Here is a 20,919-nt window from a genome sequence, read left to right as displayed (position 1 = left end):
AGTGTTCATTTTTTGTGCATGAAATAATTTTCTTCACTTACTTTTATAATAGCTTTCAAAATTTTTTGCGTACATGAACTCTAAAATTTTTATTTTGTTGGGCTCTTTTTGCCTTATATTTTTTTTATGAGAAAAACAGGAGAGCGAAAACTCAAGTTTGGATCTGAAAAAAAATTTGAACATCCAAATTGGGAAATGCACAAATGCAGAGAGAGATAATTCCAAAAAGTATTTGTGATTTTTAAGGATAGGAAAAAAGTGGGTTGTTTGGCTCAGGTAAATATCCACCCACTTGAAAATCTGATTTTTTCTACTCCTTGAAATTTTTGGCATCATTAGGCCACTTGCATCCTCAACATGTTTCCAGCATGCAAATCCACCAAATTTAAGCATGTTAGGATCAGTTTGATGTCCCTTTTCTATAAAATTCCACCAAGCTAATTATTAGGGGTTGTACTAGTAGAATTTCCCTAACATGGATAACAAAACCTTGGAGTTCATTTTTAGTACGTGAAATAATTTTCTTCACATACATTTATTTTAGGTTTCAAATTTTTTTACGTATATGAACTCTTAAATTTTCATTTTTTTGCAATCTATTTCCCTTATATCTTTTTTATTTACGAGAAAAATGGGATAGCGAAAACTCAAGTTTGGATATGAAAAAAAATTTGAACATCCAAAATGGGAAATGCACAAATGCAGAGAGAGATATTTCCAAAAAGTAACTGTGATTTTTAATGATAGGCAAAAAGTGGGTTGTTTGGCTCTAGTAAATATCCACCCACTTGAGAATCTGATTTTTTCTGCTCCTTTAAATTTTTGGCATCATTAGGCCACTAGCATCCTCAACATGTTTCAAGCATGCATATCCACCACATTTAAAGGATGTTAGGATCAGTTAGATGTCCCTTTCCTTTAAAATTCCACAGAGCTAATTATTAGGGGTTGTACTAGTGGAATTTCCCAAACATGGATAAGAAAACCTTGGAGTTCATTTTTAGTACGCAAAATAATTTTCTTCACATACATTTATTTTAGTTTTCTAATTTTTTTGCGTATATGAACTCTGAAATTTTCATTTTTTTGCGCTCTATTTGCCTTATATCTTTTTTGGTTACGGGAAAAATGGAAAAGTGAAAACTCAAGTTTGGATCTGAAAAAAAATTTGAACATCTAAAATGGAAATGCACAAGTACTGAGAGAGATAATTCCAAAAAGTATCTGTGATTTTTAAGGATAGGAAAAAAGTGTGTTGGTTGGCTCTGGTAAAATATCCAACCACCTGAGAATCTGATTTTTTCTACTTCTTCAAAATTTTTGCATCATTAGGCCACTTGCATCCTCTAAATGTTTCTGGCATGCATATCCACCACATTTAAAGCAAGTTAGGATAAGTTAGATGTCCCTTTCCTACAAAATTCTACCTAACTAATTATTAGGGGTTGAACTAGTGGAATTTCCCAAACATGGATAACAAAACCTAGAATTCATTTTTAGTGCATGAAATAATTTTCTTCACATACATTTATTATAGTTTTCAAAATTTTTTGCGTACATGAACTCTAAAATTTTTATTTTGTTGTGATCTTTTTGCCTAATATTGTTTTTTTTTACGAGAAAAATGGGAGAGCGAAAACTCAAGTTTGTATGTGAAAAAAAATTTGAACATCCAAAAAGGGAAAAGCACAAATGCAGAGAGAGATAATTCCAAAAAGTATCTGTGATTTTTAAAGATAGGCAAAAAGTGGGTTGTTTGGCTCTGGTAAATATCCACCCACTTGAGAATCAGATTTTTTTTTCTCCTTGAAGTTTTTGGCATCATTAGGCCACTTGCATCCTCTACATGTTTCTGGCATGCATATCCGCCACATTTAAAGCAAGTTAAGATCAGTTAGAAGTCGCTTTCTTATAAAATTCCACCAAACTAATTATTAGGGGTTGTACAAGACAAACCTTGCAATTCATTTTTAGTACGTGAAATAATTTTCTTCACATACATTTTTTTTAGTTTTCAATTTTTTTTGCGTATATGAACTCTAAAATTTTCATTTTTTTGCGATCTATTTGCCTTATTTCTTTTTTGTTTACGAGAAAAATGGAAGACCAAAAACTCAAGTTTGGATCTGAAAAAAAATTTGAACATCCAAAATGGAAAATGCACAAGTACTGAGTGGGATAATTCCAAAAAGTATATGTGATTTTTAAGGATAGGCAAAAAGTGTGTTTTTTGGCTCTGGTAAAATATCCAACCACTTGAGAATCTGATTTTTTCTACTCCTTCAAAATTTTGGTATCATTTGGCCACTTGCATCCTCTACATGTTTCTGGCATGCATATCCACCACATTTAAAGCAAGTTAGGATAAGTTAGATGTCCCTTTCCTATAAAATTCCACCTAACTAATTATTAGGGGTTGTACTAGTGGAATTTCCCAAACATGGATAACAAAACCTAGAATTCATTTTTAGTGCATGAAATAATTTTCTTCACATACATTTATTATAGTTTTCAAAATTTTTTGCGTACACGAACTCTAAAATTTTTATTTTGTTGTGATCTTTTTGCCTAATATTTTTTTTTACGAGAAAAATGGGAGAGCGAAAACTCAAGTTTGGATTTGAAAAAAAATTTGAACATCCAAAAAGGGAAAAGCCAAAATGCAGAGAGATATAATTCCAAAAAGTATCTGTGATTTTTAAAGATAGGCAAAAAGTTGGTTGTTTGGCTCTGGTAAATCCACCCACTTCAGTATCAGATTTTTTTTTCTCCTTGAAGTTTTGGGCATCATTAGGTCACTTGCATCCTCTACATGTTTCTGGCATGCATATCCACCACATTTAAAGCATGTTAGCATCAGTTTGATGTCCCTTTCCTATAAAATTCAACCAAGCTAATTATTATCGGTTGTACTAGTGGAATTTCCCTAACATGGATAACAAAACCTTGGAATTCATTTTTAGTACGTGAAATAATTTTCTTCACATACATTTATTTTAGTTTTCAAATTTTTTTGCGTATTTGAACTCTTAAATTTTCATTTTGTTGCGATCTATTTGCCATATATCTTTTTTGTTTACGAGAAAAATGGGATAGCAAAAACTCAAGTTTGGATCTCAAAAAAAATTTGAACATCCAAAATGGGAAATGCACAAATGCAGAGAGAGATAATTCCAAAAAGTATATGTGATTTTTTATGATAGGGAAAAAGTGGGTTGTTTGGCTCTGGTAAATATCCACCCATTTGAGAATCTGATTTTTTCAACTTCTTGAAATTTTTGGCATCATTAGGCCTCTTGCATCCTGTACATGTTTCTGGCATGCATATCGACCACATTTAAAGCAAGTTAGGATAAGTTAGATGTCCCTTTCCTATAAAATTGGACCATGCAAATTATTAGTGGTTGTACTAGTGGAATTTCCCAAACATGGATCACAATACCTTGGAGTTTATTTTTAGTGCACGAAATAATTTTTTTCACTTACATTTATTATAGTTTTCAATTTTTTTTGTGTACATGAACTCTAAAATTTTCATTTTGTTGGGATCTATTTGCCTTATATCTATTTTTTTACGAGAAAAATGGGAGACCGAAAACTCAAGTTGGCATCTGAAAAAAATTTGAACATCCATAATGGGAAATGCAAAAATGAAGAGAGAGATAATTCCAAAAAGTATCTGTGGTTATTAAAGATAGGCAAAAAGTGGGTTGTTTGGCTCTGGTAAATATCCACCCACTTGACAATCTGATTTTTTATACTCCTTGAAATTTTTGGCATCATTAGGCCACTTTCATCCTCAACATGTTTCTGGCATGCATATCCACCACATTTAAAGCATGTTAGGATCAATTAGATGTCCCTTTCATATAAAATTCCACTAACCTAATTATTAGGGGTTGTACTAGTGGAATTTCCCAAACACGGATAGGAAAACCTTGGATTATATTTTTAGTCCGTGAAATAATTTTCTTCACTTAAATTTATTATAGTTTTCTAATTTTTTTGTGTACATTAACTCTATAATTTTCATTTTGTTGGGATCTATTTGCCTTATATCTTTTTTTTTTACAAGAAAAAAGGGAGAGCGAAAACTCAAGTTTGGATCTGAAAAAAAATTTCAACATCCAAAATGGGAAATGCACAAATGTAGAGAAAGATAATTCCAAAAAGTATCTATGGTTATTAAAGATAGGCAAAAAGTGGGTTGTTTGGCTTTGGTAAATATCCACCCACTTGAGAATCTGATTCTTTATACTCCTTGAAATTTTTGGCATCATTAGGCCACTTGCATCCTCAAAATGTTTTTGGCTTGCATATCCACCACATTTAAAGCATATTAGGATCACTTAGATGTCCCTTTCCAATAAAATTCCACCAAGCTAATTATTTGGGGTTGTACTAGTGGATAAGAAAACCTTGGATTTCATTTTTAGTCCGTGAAATAATTTTCTTCACATATATTTATTTTTACTTTTCATATTTTTTTGCGTATATGAACTCTAAAATTTTCATTTTGTTGTGATCTATTTGCCTTATATGTTTTTTCTTTATGAGAAAAATGGCAGAGCGAAAACTTAAGTTTGGATTAGAAAGAAAATTTGAACATCCAAAATGGAAAATGCACAAATGTTGAGAGAGATAATTCCAAAAAGTATCAGTAATTTTTAAGGATATGCAAAAAGTGGTTTGTTTGGCTCTGGTAAATATCCAACCACTTGAGAATCTGATTTTTTCTACTACTTAAAAATTTTGGCATCATTAGGCCATTTGCATCCTCAACATGTTTCTGCCATGCATATCCACCACATTTAAAGCATGCTCGGATCAGTTAAAAGTCCCTTTCCTATAAAATTCCACCTAGCTAATTATTAAGGATTGTACTAGTGGAATTTCCCTAACATGGATAACAAAACCTTAGATTTCATTTTTAGTCCGTGAAATAATTTTCTTCACATACATTTATTTTAGTTTTTAAATTTTTTTTCGTATATGAACTCTAAATTTTTCATTTTGTTGTGATCTATTTGCCATATAACTTTTTTGTTTAAGAGAAAAATGGGCGAGCAAAAACTCAAGTTTGGATCTGAAAAAAAATTTGAACATCCAAAATGGAAAATGCACAAATGCTGAGAGAGATAATTCCAAAAAGTATCTGTGATTTTTAAGGATAGGCAAAAAGTGGGTTGTATGGCTCTGGTAAAATATCCAACCACTTGAGAATCTGATTTTTTCTTCTCCTTGATGTTTTTGGCATCATTAGGCCACTTGCATCCTCTACAAGTTTCTGGCAAGCATTTCCACCACATTTAAAACAAGTTTAGATCAGTTAGAAGTCCCTTTCCTATAAAATTCCACCAATTTAATTATTAGGGGTTGTACTAGTGGAATTTCCCAAACATGGATAAGAAAACCTTGGATTTCATTTTTATTCCGTGAAATAATTTGCTTCACATACACTTATTTTACTTTTGAAATTTTTTGGCATATATGAACTCTAAAAATTTCATTTTGATGAGATCTATTTGCCTTATATCTTTTTATTTTACGAGAAAAATGGGAGTGCGAAAACTCAAGTTTTGATCTGAAAAAAAAATTGAACATCCAAAATGGGAAATGCTCAAATGCAGAGAGGGAGATAATTCAAAAAAGTATCTGTGATTTTTAAGGATAGGCAAAAAGTGAGTTGTTTGGCTCTGGTAAATATCCACCCACTTGAGAATCAGATTTTTTTTTCTCCTTGAAGTTTTTGGCATCATTAGGCCACTTGCATCCTCTACATGTTTCTGGCATGCATATCCGCCACATTTAAAGCAAGTTAAGATCAGTTAGAAGTCCCTTTCATATAAAATTCCACCAAGCTAATTATTAGGGGCTGTACGAGTGGAATTTCCCAAACATGGATAAGAAAACCTTGGATTTCATTTTTAGTCCATGAAATAATTTTCTTCACATACATTTATTTTACTTTTCAAATTTTTTTGCGTATATGTACACTTATATTTTCATTTTTTTGTGATCCATTTGACTTATATCTTTTTTCTTTACGAGAAAAATGGGAGAGAACTCAAGTTTGGATCTGAAATAAAATTTGAACATCCAAAATGGAAAGTGGAAAATGCACAAATGCAGAGAGAGATAATTCCAAAAAGTATCTATGATTTTTAAGGATAGGCAAAGAGTGGGTTGTTTGGGTCTGGGAAAATACCCAACCGCTTGAGAATTTGATTTTTTCTACTCCTTGAAATTTTTGGCATTATTAGGCCACTTGCATCCTCTACATGTTTCTGGCATGCATATCCACCACATTTAAAGCAAGTTAGGATCAGTTAGAAGTCCCTTACCTATAAAATTCCACCAAGCTAATTATTAGCGGTTGTACTAGTGGAATTTCCCAAACATGGAGAACAAAACCTTGGAGTTCATTTTTTAGTGCATGAAATAATTTTCTTCACTTACATTTTTATAGTTTTAAAATTTATTTGCGTACATGAACTTTAAATTTTTATTTGTTTCGATATATTTGCCTAATATCTTTTTTGTTTACGAGAAAAATGGGAGAGCTAAAACTCTAGTTTGGATCTGAAAAAAAATTTGAACATTCAAAATGGGAAAAGCACAACTGCAGAGAGAGATAATTCAAAAAAGTATCTCTGATTCTTAATGATAGGGGAAAAGTGGGTGGTTGTGCTCTAGTAAATATCCACCCACTTGAGAATCTAATTTTTTCTACTCCTTGAAATTTTTGGCATCATTAGGCTACTTGCATCCTCAACATGTTTCTGGCATGCATATCCACCACATTTAAAGCATGTTAGGATCAGTTAGAAATCCCTTTCCTATAAAATTCCACCAAGCTAATTATTAGGGGTTGTACATATAGAATTTCCCAAACATGGATAACAAAACCTCTGAGTTCTTTTTTAGTGCGTGAAGTAGTTTGCTTCACTTACATTTTTTATAGTTTTCAAACTTTTTTCCGAACATGAACTCTAAAATTTTCATGTTGTTGCGATCTATTTGCCTTATATCTTTTTTGTTTACGAGAAAAATGGGAGACCAAAAACTCAAGTCTTGATCTGAAAAAAAATTTGAACATCCAAAATGGAAAATGCACAAATGCTAAGAGAGATAATTCCAAAAAGTAACTTTTATTTTTAAGGATGGGCAAAAAGTGGGTTGTTTGGCTCTAGTAAAATATCCAACCACTTGAGAATCTGATTTTTTCTACTCCTTGAAATTTTTGGCATCATTAGGCCACTTACATCCTCTAAATGTTTCTTGCATGCATATCCACCACATTTAAAGCAAGTTAGGATAAGTTAGAAGTCCCTTTCCTATAAAATTCCACCAAGCTAATTATAAGGGGTTGTACTAGTGGAATTTCCCAAACATGGATAACAAAACCTAGAGTTCATTTTTTGTGCATGAAATAATTTTCTTCACATACATTTATTTTAGGTTTCAAATTTTTTTGCATATATCAACTCTTAAATTTTCATTTTGTTGGGATCTATTTGCCATATATCTTTTTTGTTTACGAGAAAAATGGGATAGCGAAAACTCAAGCTTGGATCTGACAAAAAATTTGAACATCCAAAATGTGAAATGCACAAATGCAGAGAGAGATAATTCCAAAAAGTATCTGTGATTTTTAATGATTGGCAAAAAGTGGGTTGTTTGGCTCTGGTAAATATCCACCCACTTGAGAATCTGATTTTTTCTACTCCTTCAAATTTTTTGCATCATTAGGCCACTAGCATCCTCAACATGTATCTAGCATGCATATCCACCACATTTAAAGCATGTTAGGATCAGTTAGATGTCCCTTTCCTTTAAAATTCCACAGAGCTAATTATTAGGGGTTGTACTAGTGGAATTTCCCAAACATGGATAAGAAAACCATGGAGTTCATTTTTAGTACGTAAAATAAATTTCTTCACATACATTTATTTTAGTTTTCTAATTTTTTTGCATATAAGAACTCTAAAATTTTAATTTTTTTGCGATCTATTTGCCTTATATCTTTTTTGTTTACGGGAAAAATGGGAAAGCGAAAACTCAAGTTTGGATCTGAAAAAAAATTTGAACATCCAAAATGGAAATTCATAAGTACTGAGAGAGATAATTCCAAAAAGTATCTATGATTTCTAAGGATAGGCAAAAAGTGTGTTGTTTGGCTCTGGTAAAATATCCAACTACTTGAGAATCTGATTTTTTCTACTCCTTTAAAATTTTGGCATCATTAGGCCACTTCCATCCTCTACATGTTTCTGGCATACATATCCACCGCATTTAAAGCAAGTTAGGATAAGTTAGATGTCCCTTTCCTATAAAATTTTACCTAACTAATTATTAGGGGTTGTACTAGTGGAATTTCCCAAACATGGATAACAAAACCCAGAATTCATTTTTAGTACATGAAATAATTTTCTTCACATACATTTATTATAGTTTTCAAATTTTTTTGGGTACATGAACTCTGAAATTTTTATTTTGTTGTGATCTTTTTGCCTAATATTTTTTTGAAGAGAAAGATGGGAGAGCGAAAACTCAAGTTTGGATTTGAAAAAAAATTTGAACATCCAAAATGGGAAAAGCACAAATGCAGAGAGAGATAATTCCAAAAAGTATCTCTGATTTTTAAAGATAGGCAAAAAGTGGGTTGTTTGGCTCTGGTAAATATCCACCCACTTGAGAATCTGATTTTTTTCTACCCCTTGAAATTTTTGGCATCATTAGGCCACTTGCATCCTCAACATGTTTCTGGCATGCATATCCACCACATTTAAAGGATGTAAGAATCAGTTTGATGTCCAATTCCTATAAAATTCCACCAAACTAAGTATTAGGGGTTGTACTAGTGGAATTTCCCTAACATGGATAACAAAACCATGGAGTTCATTTTTAGTACGTGAAATAATTTTCTTCACGTACATATATTTTAGTTTTCAATTTTTTTTGCGTATATGAACTCTTAAATTATCATTTTGTTGCGATCTATTTGTCGTATATCTTTTTGGTTTACAAAAAAAATGGGATAGCGAAAACTCAAGTTTGGATCTGAAAAAAAATTTGAACATCCAAATTGGGAAATGCACAAATGTAGAGAGAGATAATTCCAAAAAGTATATATGATTTTTAATGATAGGCAAAAATGGGTTGTTTGGCTCTTGTAAATATCCACCCACTTGAGAATCTGATTTTTTCTACTCCTTCAAATTTTTGGCATCATTAGGCCACTAGCATCCTCTACATGTTTCTGGCATGCATCCACCACATTTAAAGCAAGTTAGGATCAGTTAGAAGTCCCTTTCCTATAAAATTCCACTAAGCTAATTATTAGGGGTTGTACTAGTCGAATTTCCCAAACATGGATAACAAAACCTTCGAGTTCATTTTTAGTGCATGAAATAATTTTCTTCACTTACATTTATTATAGTTTTCAAATTTTTTTGCATACATGAACTCTAAAATTTTCATTTTGTTGAGATCTATTTTCCTTATTTCTTTTTTTTTATTAGAAAAATGTGAGAGCGAAAACTTAAGTTTGGATTCAAAAAATAATTTGAACATCCAAAATGGGAAATGCACAAATGCAGAGGAAGATAATTCCAAAAATTATCTGTGGTTATTAAAGATAGGCAAAAAGTGGGTTGTTTGGCTCTGGTAAATATCCACCCACTTCAGAATCTGATTTTTTATACTCCTTGAAATTTTGGCATCATTAGGCCACTTGCATCCACAACATGTTTCTGGCTTGCATATCCACCACATTTAAAGCATGTTTGGATCAGTTAGATGTCCCTTTCCTATAAAATTCCACCAAGCTAATTATTAGGGGTTGTAGTAGCCGATAAGAAAACCTTGGATTTCTTTTTTTGTCCGTGAAATAATTTTCTTCACATACATTTATTTTTACTTTTCAAATTTTTTTGCGTATATGAACTCGAAAATTTTCATTTTGTTGTGATCTATTTGCCTTATATCTTTTTTGTTTAGGAGAAAAATGGGAGAGCGAAAACCCAAGTTTGGATCTGAAAAAAAAATTTGAACATCCAATATGGAAAATGCACAAATGCTGAGAGTGATAATTCCAAAAAGTATCTGTGATTTTTAAGGATAGGCAAAAAGTGGGTTGGATGGCTCTGGAAAAATATCCAACCACTTGAGAATCTGATTTTTTCTTCTCCTTGAAGTTGTTTGCATCATTAGGCCACTTGCATCCTCTACATGTTTCTGGCATGCATTTCCACCACATTTAAAGCAAGTTAAGATTAGTTAGAAGTCTCTTTCCTATAAAATTCCACCAAGCTAATTATTAGGGGTTGCACTAGTGGAATTTCCCAAACATGTATAAGAAAACCTTGGATTTCATTATTAGTCTGTGAAATAATTTTCTTCACATACATTTATTTTACTTTTCAAATTTTTTAGTGTATATGAACTCTTAAATTTTCATTTTGTTGTGATCTATTTGCCTTATATCTTTTTTGTTTACGAGAAAAATGGGAGAGCAAAAACTCAAGTTTGGACTTGAAAAAAAATTTGAACATCCAAAATGGGAAATGCTCAAATGCAGAGAGAGAGATAATTCCAAAAAGTATCTGTGATTTTTAAGGTTAGGGAAAAAGTGGGTTGTTTGGCTCTGGTAAATATATCCACCCACTTGAAAATCAGATTTTTTCTTCTCAATGATGTTTTTGCCATCATTAGGCCACTTGCATCCTCTACATGTTTCTGGCAAGCATATCCACCACATTTAAAGCAAGTTAAGATCAGTTACATGTTCCTTTCTTATAAAATTCCACCAAGCTAATTATTAGGGGGTTGTACTATTGGAATTTCCCAAACATGGATAAGAAAACCTTGGATTTCATTTTTAGCCACATACATTTATTTTAATTTTCAAACTTTTTTGCGTATATCAAGTCTAAAATTTTCATTTTGTTGTGATCTATTTGCCTTATATCTTTTTTGTTTATGAGAAAAATGGGAGAGAACTCAAGTTTGGATCTGAACAAAAATTTCAACATCCAAAATGGAAAATGCACAAATGCACAGAGAGATAATTCCAAAAAGTATCTGTGATTTTTAAGGATAGGGAAAGAGTGGGTTGTTTGGCTTTGGTAAAATACCCACCCACTTGAGAATCTGATTTTTTCTACTCCTTAAAATTTTTGGCATCATTAGGCCACTTGCATCCTCAACATGTTTCTCGCATGCATATCCACCACATTTAAAGCATGTTAGTATCAGTTAGAAGTCCCTTTCTATAAAATTCCACCAAGTTATTTATTAGGGGTTGTACTAGTGGAATTTCCAAAACATGGATAACAAAACCTCTGAGTTCATTTTGAGTGCATGAAATAATATTTTTCACTTCCATTTTTTATAGTTTTCAATTTTTTTTGCGTACATGAACTCTAAAATTTTCATTTTCTTGCGATCTATTTGCCTTATATCTTTTTTGATTACGAGAAAAATGGGATAGTGAAAACTCAAGTTTGGATCTGAAAAAAAATTTGAACGTCCAAAATGGGAAATGCACAAATGTAGAGAAAGATAATTCCAAAAAGTATCTGTGATTTTTAATGATAGGCAAAAAGTGGGTTGTTTGGCTCTGGTAAATATCCACCCACTTGAGAATCTGATTTTTTCTACTCCAAATTTTTCGCATCATTAGGCCACTCGCATCCTCAACATGTTTCTGGGATGCATATCCACCACATTTAAACCATGTTAGGATCAGTTAGATGTCCCTTTCCTTTAAAATTCCATAGAGCTAATTATTAGGGGTTGTACTAGTGGAATTTCCCAAACTCGGATAAGAAAACCTTGGAGTTCATTTTTAGTACGTGAAATAATTCTCTTCACATACATTTATTTTAGTTTTCAAATATGTTTGCGTATATGAAGTCAAAAAATTTCATTTTTTTGCGATCTATTTGCCTTATATCTTTTTTGTTTACAGCAAAAATGGGAGAGCAAAAATTCAAGTTTGGATCTGAAAAAAAATTTGAACATCCAAAATGGAAAATGCACAAGTACTGAGAGGGATAAATCCAAAAAGTATTTGTGATTTTTAAGGATAGGCAAAAAGTGTCTTGTTTGGCTCTGGTAAAATATCCAACCACTTGAGAATCTGATTTTTTCTACTCCTGCAAAATTTTGGCATCATTAGGCAACTTGCATCCTCTACATGTTTCTGGCATGCATATCAACCACATTTGAAGCAAGTTAGGATAAGTTAGATGTCCCTTTCCTATAAAATTCCACCAAGCTAATTATTAGGGGTTGTACTAGTGGAATTTTCCAAACATGGATAACAAAACCTAGAATTCATTTTTAGTGCATGAAATAATTTACTTCACTTACATTTATTATAGTTTTCAAATTTTTTTGAGTACATGAACTCTAAAATTTTTATTTTGTTGTGATATTTTTGCCTAATATTTTTTTTTACGAGAAAAATGAGAGAGCGAAAACTCGAGTTTGGATTTGAAAAAAAATTTGAACATCCAAAATGGGAAATGCACAAATGCAGAGAGAGATAATTCCAACAAGTATCTGTGATTTTTAAAGATAGGCAAAAAGAGGGTTGTTTGGCTCTCGTAAATATCCACCCACTTGAGAATCTGATTTTTTCTTCTCCTTGAAATTTTTGGCATCATTAGGCCACTTGCATCCTCAACATGTTTCTGCCATGCATATCCACCACATTTAAAGCATGTTAGGATTTGTTTGATGTCCATTTCCTATAAAATTCCACCAAGCTAATTATTAGGGGTTGTACTAGTGGAATTTTCCTAACATGGATAACAAAACCTTGGAGTTCATTTTTAGTACGTGAAATAATTTTCTTCAAATACAGTTATTTTAGTTTTCAAAATTTTTTTGCGTATATGAACTCTTAAATTTTCATTTTGCTGCGATCTATTTGCCTTATATCTTTTTTGTTTACGAGAAAAATGGGATAGCGAAAACTCAAGTTTGGATCTGAAAAAAAAATTTGAACATCAATAATGGGAAATGCGCAAATGCAGAGAGAGATAATTCCAAAAAGTATCTGTGATTTTAAATGACAGGCAAAAAGTGGGTTGTTTGGCTCTGGTAAATATCCATCCACTTTAGAATCTGATTTTTTCTTCTCCTTGAAATTTTTTGCATCATTAGGCCACTTGCATCCTCTACATGTTTCTGGCATGCATATCGACCACATTTAAAGCAAATTAGGATAAGTTAGATGTCCCTTTCCTATAAAATTCCACCAAGCTAATTATTAGGGGTTGTACCAGTGGAATTTCCCAAACATGGATCACAATACCTTGGAGTTCATTTTTAGTGCATGAAATAATTTTCTTCACTTACATTTATTATAGTTTTCAAATTTTTTTGCGTACATGAACTCTATAATTTTCATTTTATTGCGATCTATTTGCCTTATATCTTTTTTTTTACGAGAAAAATTGGAGAGCGAAAACTAAAGTTTGGATCTGAAAAAAATTTGAACATCAAAAACTAGAACTGCACAAATGCAGAGAAAGATAATTCCAAAAAGTATTTGTGGTTATTAAAGATAGGCAAAAAGTGGGTTGTTTGGCTCTGGTAAATATCCACCCACTTAACAATCTGATTTTTTATACTCCTTGAAATTTTTGGGATCATTAGGCCACTTGCACCCTCAAGATGTTTTTGGCTTTCATATCCACCTCATTTAAAGCATATTAGGATCACTTAGATGTCCCTTTCCAATAAAATTCCACCAAGCTAATTATTACAGGTTGTACTAGTGGATAAGAAAACCGAGGATTTTATTTTTAGTCTGTGAAATAATTTTCTTCACATACATTTATTTTTACTTTTCAAATTTTTTTGCGTATATGAACTCTAAAATTTTCATTTTGTTGTGATCTATTTGCCTTATATCATTTTTGTTTACGAGAAAAATGGCAGAGCGAAAACTCAAGTTTGGATTAGAAATAAAAATTTGAACATCAATATTGGAAAAGCACAAATGCTGAGAGTGATAATTCCAAAAAGTATCTATGATTTTTAAGGATAGGCAAAAAGGGGTTGTTTGGCTCTGGTAAATATCCAACCACTTGAGAATCTGATTTTCTCAACTCCTTGAAATTTTTGGCATCACTATGCCTCTTGCATCCTCAACATGTTTCTGGCATTCTTATCCACCTCATTTAAAGCATGTTAGGATCACTTAGAAGTCCCTTTCCTATAAAATTCCACCAAGCTAATTATTAGGGGTTGTACTAGTGGAATTTCCCAAACATGGATAATAAAACCTCTGAGTTAATTTTTAATGCGTGAAATAATTTTCTTCACTTACATTTTTTATAGTTTTCAAATTTTTTTGCATACACGAACTCTAAAATTTTCATTTTTTTGCGGTCTATTTGGCTTATATCTTTTTTGTTTACGAGAAAAATGGGAGAGGGAACACTCAAGTTTGGATCTGAAAAAAAATTTGAATATCCAAAATGGAAAATGCACAAATGCTAAGAGAGATAATTCCAAAAAGTATCTATAATTTTTAAGGATATGCAAAAATTGGGTTGTTTGGCTCTGGTAAATATCCAACCACTTGAGAATCTGATTTTTTCTACTACTTAAAATTTTTGGCATCATTAGGCCACTTGCATCCTCAACATGTTTCTACCATGCATATCCACCACATTTAAAGCATGTTCGGATCAGTTAGAAGTCCCTTTCCTATAAAATTCCACCAAGCTAATTATTAGGGGTTGTACTAGTGGAATTTCCCAAACAAGGATAAGAAAACCATGGATTTCATTTTTAGTCCATGAAATAATTTTCTTCACATACATTTATTTTAGTTTTGAATTTTTTTTGCGTATATGAACTCTAAAATTTTCATTTTGTTGTGATCTATTTGCCTTATATCTTTTTTGTTTAAGAGAAAAATGGGAGAGCAAAAACTCAAGTTTGGATCTGAAAAAAATTTGAACATCCAAAAGGGAAAATGCGCAAATGCTGAGAGATATAATTCCAAAAAGTATCTATGATTTGTAAGGATATGCAAAAAGTGGGTTGTATAGCTCTGGTAAAATATCCAGCCACTTGGGAATCTGAGTTTTTTCTTCTCCTTGAAGTTTATGGCATCATTAGGACACTTGCATCCTCTACATGTTTCTGGCAGGCATTTCCACCACATTTAATGCCAGTTATGATAAGTTAGAAGTCCCTATCTTGTAAAATTCCACCAAGCTAATTATTATGGGTTGTACTAGTGGAATTTCCCAAACATGGATAAGAAAACCTTGGATTTCATGTTTTGTCCTTGAAATAATTTTCTTCACATACATTTATTTTACTTTTCAAATTTTTTTGCGTATTCATTTTGTTTTGATCTATTTGCCTTATATCTTTTTATTTTACGAGAAAAATGGGAGAGCGAAAACTCAAATTTGGATCTGAAAAAAAATTTAAACATCCAATTAGGAAAAGCTCAAATGCACAAAGAGAGATAATTCCAAAAAGTATCTGTGATTTTTAAGGATAGGCAAAAAGTGGGTTGTTTGGCTCTGGTAAATATCCACCCACTTGAGAATCTGATTTTTTCTATTCCTTGAAATTTTTGGCATCATTAGGCCACTTGCATCCTCAACATGTTTCTGGCATGCATATCCACCACATTTAAAGCTTGTTAGGATCAGTTAGATGTCCCTTTCCTATAAAATTCAACCAAGCTAATTATTAGGGGTTGTACTAGAGGAATTTCCTAAGCATGCATAAGAAAACCTTGGAGTTCATTTTTAGTACGTGAAATAATTTTCTTCACATACATTTTTTTTAATTTTCAAATTTTTTTGCGTATATGAACACTAAAATTTTCATTTTGTTGCGATCTTTTTGTCGTATATCTTTTTTGTTTAAGAGAAAAATGGGAGAGAACTCAAGTTTGGATCTGAAAAAAAATTTGAACATCCAAAATGGAAAATGCACAAATGCAGAGAGAGATAATTCCAAAAAGTATCTGTGATTTTTAAGGATAGGCAAAGAGTGGGTTGTTTGGGTCTGGAAAATACCCAACCACTTGAGAATCTGATTTTTTCTACTCCTTGAAATTTTTGGCATCATTAGGGCACTTGCATCCTCTACATGTTTCTGGCATGCATATCCACCACAATTAAAGCAAGTTAGGATCAGTTAGAAGTCCCTTTCCTATAAAATTCCACCAAGCTAATTATTAGGGGCTGTACTAGTGGAATTTCCCAAACATGGATAAGAAAACCTTGGAGTTCATCTTTTAGTGCATGAAATAATTTTCTTCTCTTACATTTTTATTATTTTCAAATTTGTTTGCGTACATGAACTTTAAATTTTTATTTGTTGCGATATATTTGCCTTATATCTTTTTTGTTTACGAGAAAAATGGCAGAGCGAAAACTCAAATTTGGATCTGAAAAAAAATTTCAACATCGAAAATGGGAAATGCACAAATGCAGAGAGAGATAATTCCAAAAAGTATCTGTGATTCTTAATGATAGGGAAAAATTGGGTTGTTTGGCTCTGGTAAGTACCCAACCACTTGAGAATCTGATTTTTTCTACTCCTTGAAATTTTTGGCATCATTAGGGCACTTGCATCCTCTACATGTTTCTGGCATGCATATCCACCACATTTAAAGTATGTTAGTATCAGTTAGAAGTCCCTTTCCTAAAAAATTCCACCAAGCTAATTATTAGGGGTTGTACTTGTAGAATTTCCCAAACATGGATAACAAAACCTCTAAGTTCCTATTTAGTGCGGGAAATAGTTTTCTTCACTTACATTTTTTATAGTTTTCAACGTTTTTTCCGTACATGAACTCTAAAATTTTCATTTTGTTGCGATCTATTTGCCTTATATCTTTCTTGTTTACGTGAAAAATGGGAGAGCGAAAACTCAAGTCATGATCTAAAAAAAAATTTGAACATCCAAATTGGAAAATGCACAAATGCTGAGAGAGATAATTCCAAAAAGTATCTGTGATTTTTAAGGATAGGCAAAGAGTGGGTTGTTTGGCTCTGGTAAAATATCCAACCACTTGAGAATCTGATTTTTTCAACTCCTTCAAATTTTTGGCATCATTAGGCCACTTGCATATACTACATGTTTCTGGCATGCATATCCACCACATTTAAAGAAAGTTAGGATAAATTGGAAGTTCCTTTCCTATAAAATTCCACCAAGCTACTTATTAAGGGTTGTACTAGTGGAATCTCCCAAACTTGGATAACAAAACCTAGAGTTCATTTTTTGTGCATGAAATAATTTTCTTCAATTACATTTATTATAGTTTTCAATTTTTTTTGCGTACATGAACTCGAAAATTTTTTATTTTGTTGGGATCTTTTTGCCATATATTTTTTTTACGAGAAAAAAAGGAGAGCGAAACTCACGTTTGGATCTGAAAGAAAATTTGAACATCCAAAATGGGAAAAACGCAAATGCAGAGAGAGATAATTCCAAAAAGTATCTGTGATTTTTAATCATAGGAAAAAAGTGGGTTGTTTGGCTCTGGTAAATATCCACCCACATGAGAATCTGATTTTTTCTACTCCTTCAAATTTTTGGCATCAATAGGCCACTAGCATCCTCAACCTTTTTCTAGCATGCATATCCACCACATTTAAAGCATGTTAGGATCAGTTAGATGTCCCTTTCCTATAAAATTCCATAGAGCTAATTATTAGGGGTTGTACTAGTGGAATTTCCCAAACATTGATAAGAAAACCTTGGATTTCATTTTTAGTACGTAAAATAATTTTCTTCACATACATTTATTTTAGTTTTCTATTTTTTTTGCGTATATGAACTCTAAAATTTTCATTTTTTTGTGATCTATTTGCCTTATATCTTTTTTTTTTTACGGGAAAGATGGGAAAGCGAAAACTCAAGTTTGGATCTGAAAAAAAATTTGAACATCCAAAATGGAAATGCACAAGTACTGAGAGAGATAATTCCAAAAAGTATCTGTGATTTTTAAGGATAGGCAAAAAGTGTGTGGTTTGGCTCTGGTAAAATATCCAACCACTTGAGAATCTGATTTTTTCTACTCCATAATTTTGGCATCATTAGGCCACTTGCATCCTCTACATGTTTCTGGCATGCATATCCACCACATTTAAAGCAAGTTAGGATCAGTTAGATGTCCCTTTCCTATAAAATTCCACCTAACTAATTATTTGGGGTTGTACTAGTGGAATTTCTCAAACATGGATAACAAAACCTAGAATTCATTTTTAGTGGATGAAATAATTTTCTTCACATACATTTATTATATCTTTCAAATTTTTATTGTTTTGTGATCTTTTTGCCTAATATTTTTTTTTACGAGAAAAATGGGAGAGCGCAAAGTCAAGTACGGATTTGAAAAAAAAATTGAACATCTAAAATGGGAAAAACACAAATACAGAGAGAGATAATTCCAAAAAGGATCTGTGATTTTTAAAGATAGGTAAAAAGTGGGTAGTTTGGCTCTGGTAAATATCCACCCACTTGAGAATCTGATTTTTTCTACTCCTTGAAATTTTTGGCATCATTAGGCCACTTGCATCCTCAACATGTTTCTCGCATGCATATCCACCACATTTAAAGCATGTTATGATTTGTTTGATGTCCCTTTCCTATAAAATTCCACCAAGCTAATTATTAGGGGTTGTACTAGTGGAATTTCCCTAACATGGATAACAAAACCTTGGAGTTCATTTTTAGTACGTGAAATAATTTTCTTCAAATACATTTATTTTAGTTTTCAAATTTTTTTGCGTATATGAACTATTAAAGTTTTTATTTTGTTGCGATCTATTTGCCTTATATCTTTTTTGTTTACGAGAAAAATGGGAGAGTGAAAACTCAAGTTTGGATCTAAAAAAAAATTTGAACATCGAAAATGGAAAATGCACAAATACAGAGAGAGATAATTCCAAAAAGTATCTGTGATTTTTAAGGACAGGCAAAAGTTGGTTGTTTGGCTCTTGTAAATATCCAACCAATTGAGAATCTGATTTTTTCTACTCCTTGAAATTTTTGGCATCATTAGGCCACTTGCATCCTCTACATGTTTCTGGCATGCATATCCACCACATTTAAAGCATGTTAGGATCGGTTAGAAGTCCCTTTCCTATAAAATTCCACCAAGCTAATTATTGGGGGTTGTACAAGTGGAATTCCCAAACATGGATAAGAAAACCTTGGATTTCAATTTTAGTCCTTGAAATAATTTTCTTCACACACATTTATTTTAGTTTTCAAATTTTTTTGCGTATATGTACTCTAAAATTTTCATTTTGTTGTGATCTATTTGCCTTATATCTTTTTCGTTTACGAGAAAAATGGGAGAGTGAAAACTAAAGTTTGGATCTGAAAAAAAATTTGAACATCGAAAATGGAAAATGCCCAAATGCTGAGAGAGATAATTCCAAAAAGTATCTGTGATTTTTAAGGATAGGCAAAAAGTGGGATGTTTTGCTTTGGTAAAATATCCAACCACTTGAGAATCTGATATTTTCTTCTCCTTGAAGTTTTTGGCATCATTAGGCCACTTGCATCCTCAACATGTTTCTAGCATGCATATCTACCACATTTAAGGCAAGATAGGATCAGTAAGATATCCCTTTCCTTTAAAATTCCACAGAGCTAATGATTAGGGGTTGTACTTGTGAAATTTCCCAAACATTGATAAGAAAACCTAGGAGTTCATTTTTAGTACGTCAAATAATTTTCTTCACATACATTTATTTTAGTTTTCAATTTTTTTTGCGTATATCAACTCTAAAATTTTCATTTTGTTGCGATCTATTTTCCTTATATCTTTTTTGTTTACGGGAAAAATGGGAGAGCGAAAACTCAAGTTTGGATCAGAAAAAAAATTTCAACATCCAAAATGGAAAATGCACAAGTACTAAGAGAGATAATTCCAAAAAGTATCTGTGATTTTTAAGGATATGCAAAAAGTGGGTTGTTTGGCTCTGGTAAATATCCAACCACTTGAGAATCTGATTTTTTCTACTCGAAATTTTTGGCATCATTAGGCCACTTGCATCCTCAACATGTTTTTGGCATGCATATCCACCACATTTAAAGCATGTTAGGATCACTTAGAAGTCCCTTTCCTATAAAATTCCACCAAGCTAATTATTAGGGGTTGTACTAGTGGAATTTCCCAAACATGGATAAGAAAACCTAGGATTTCAATTTTAGTCCGTGAAATAATTTTCTGCACACACATTTATTTTAGTTTTCAATTTTTTTTGCGTATATGTACTCTAAAATTTTCATTTTGTCGTGATCTATTTGCCTTATATCTTTTTTGTTTACGAGAAAAATGGGAGAGTGAAAACTCAAGTTTGGATCTAAAAAAAAATTTGAACATCCAAAATGGAAAGTGCCCAAATGCTGAGAGAGATAATTCCAAAAAGTATCTGTGATTTTTAAGGATAGGCAAAATGTGGGTTGTTTTGCTCTGGTAAAATATCCAACCACTTGAGAATCTGATATTTTCTTCTCCTTGAAGTTTTTGGCATCATTAGGCCACTTGCATCTTCTACATGTCTCTGGCTTGCATATCCACCACATTTGAAGCAAGTTAAGATCAGTTAGAAGTCCCTTTCCAATACAATTCCACCAAGCTAATTATTAGGGGTTGTACTAGTGGAATTTCCCAAACATGGATAAGAAAACCTTGGATTTCCTTTTTAGTCCGTGAAATAATTTTCTTCACATACATTTATTTTTCTTTTCAAATTTTTTTGTGTATATGAACTCTAAAGTTTTCATTTTGTTGTGATCTATTTGCCTTATATCTTTTTGTTTACGAGAAAAATGTGAGAGCGAAAACTCAAGTTTTGTTGTGAAAAAATTTTTGAACATCCAAAATGGAAAATGCCCAAATGC

Source organism: Aristolochia californica, unplaced genomic scaffold (assembly GCF_029961685.1).
Source record: "Aristolochia californica isolate CCGP_79_NKW_82.1479 unplaced genomic scaffold, dmAriCali1.0.hap1 SCAF_6, whole genome shotgun sequence".
Lineage (NCBI taxonomy): Eukaryota > Viridiplantae > Streptophyta > Magnoliopsida > Piperales > Aristolochiaceae > Aristolochia > Aristolochia californica.
Note: the sequence above shows the minus strand (reverse complement) of the source record.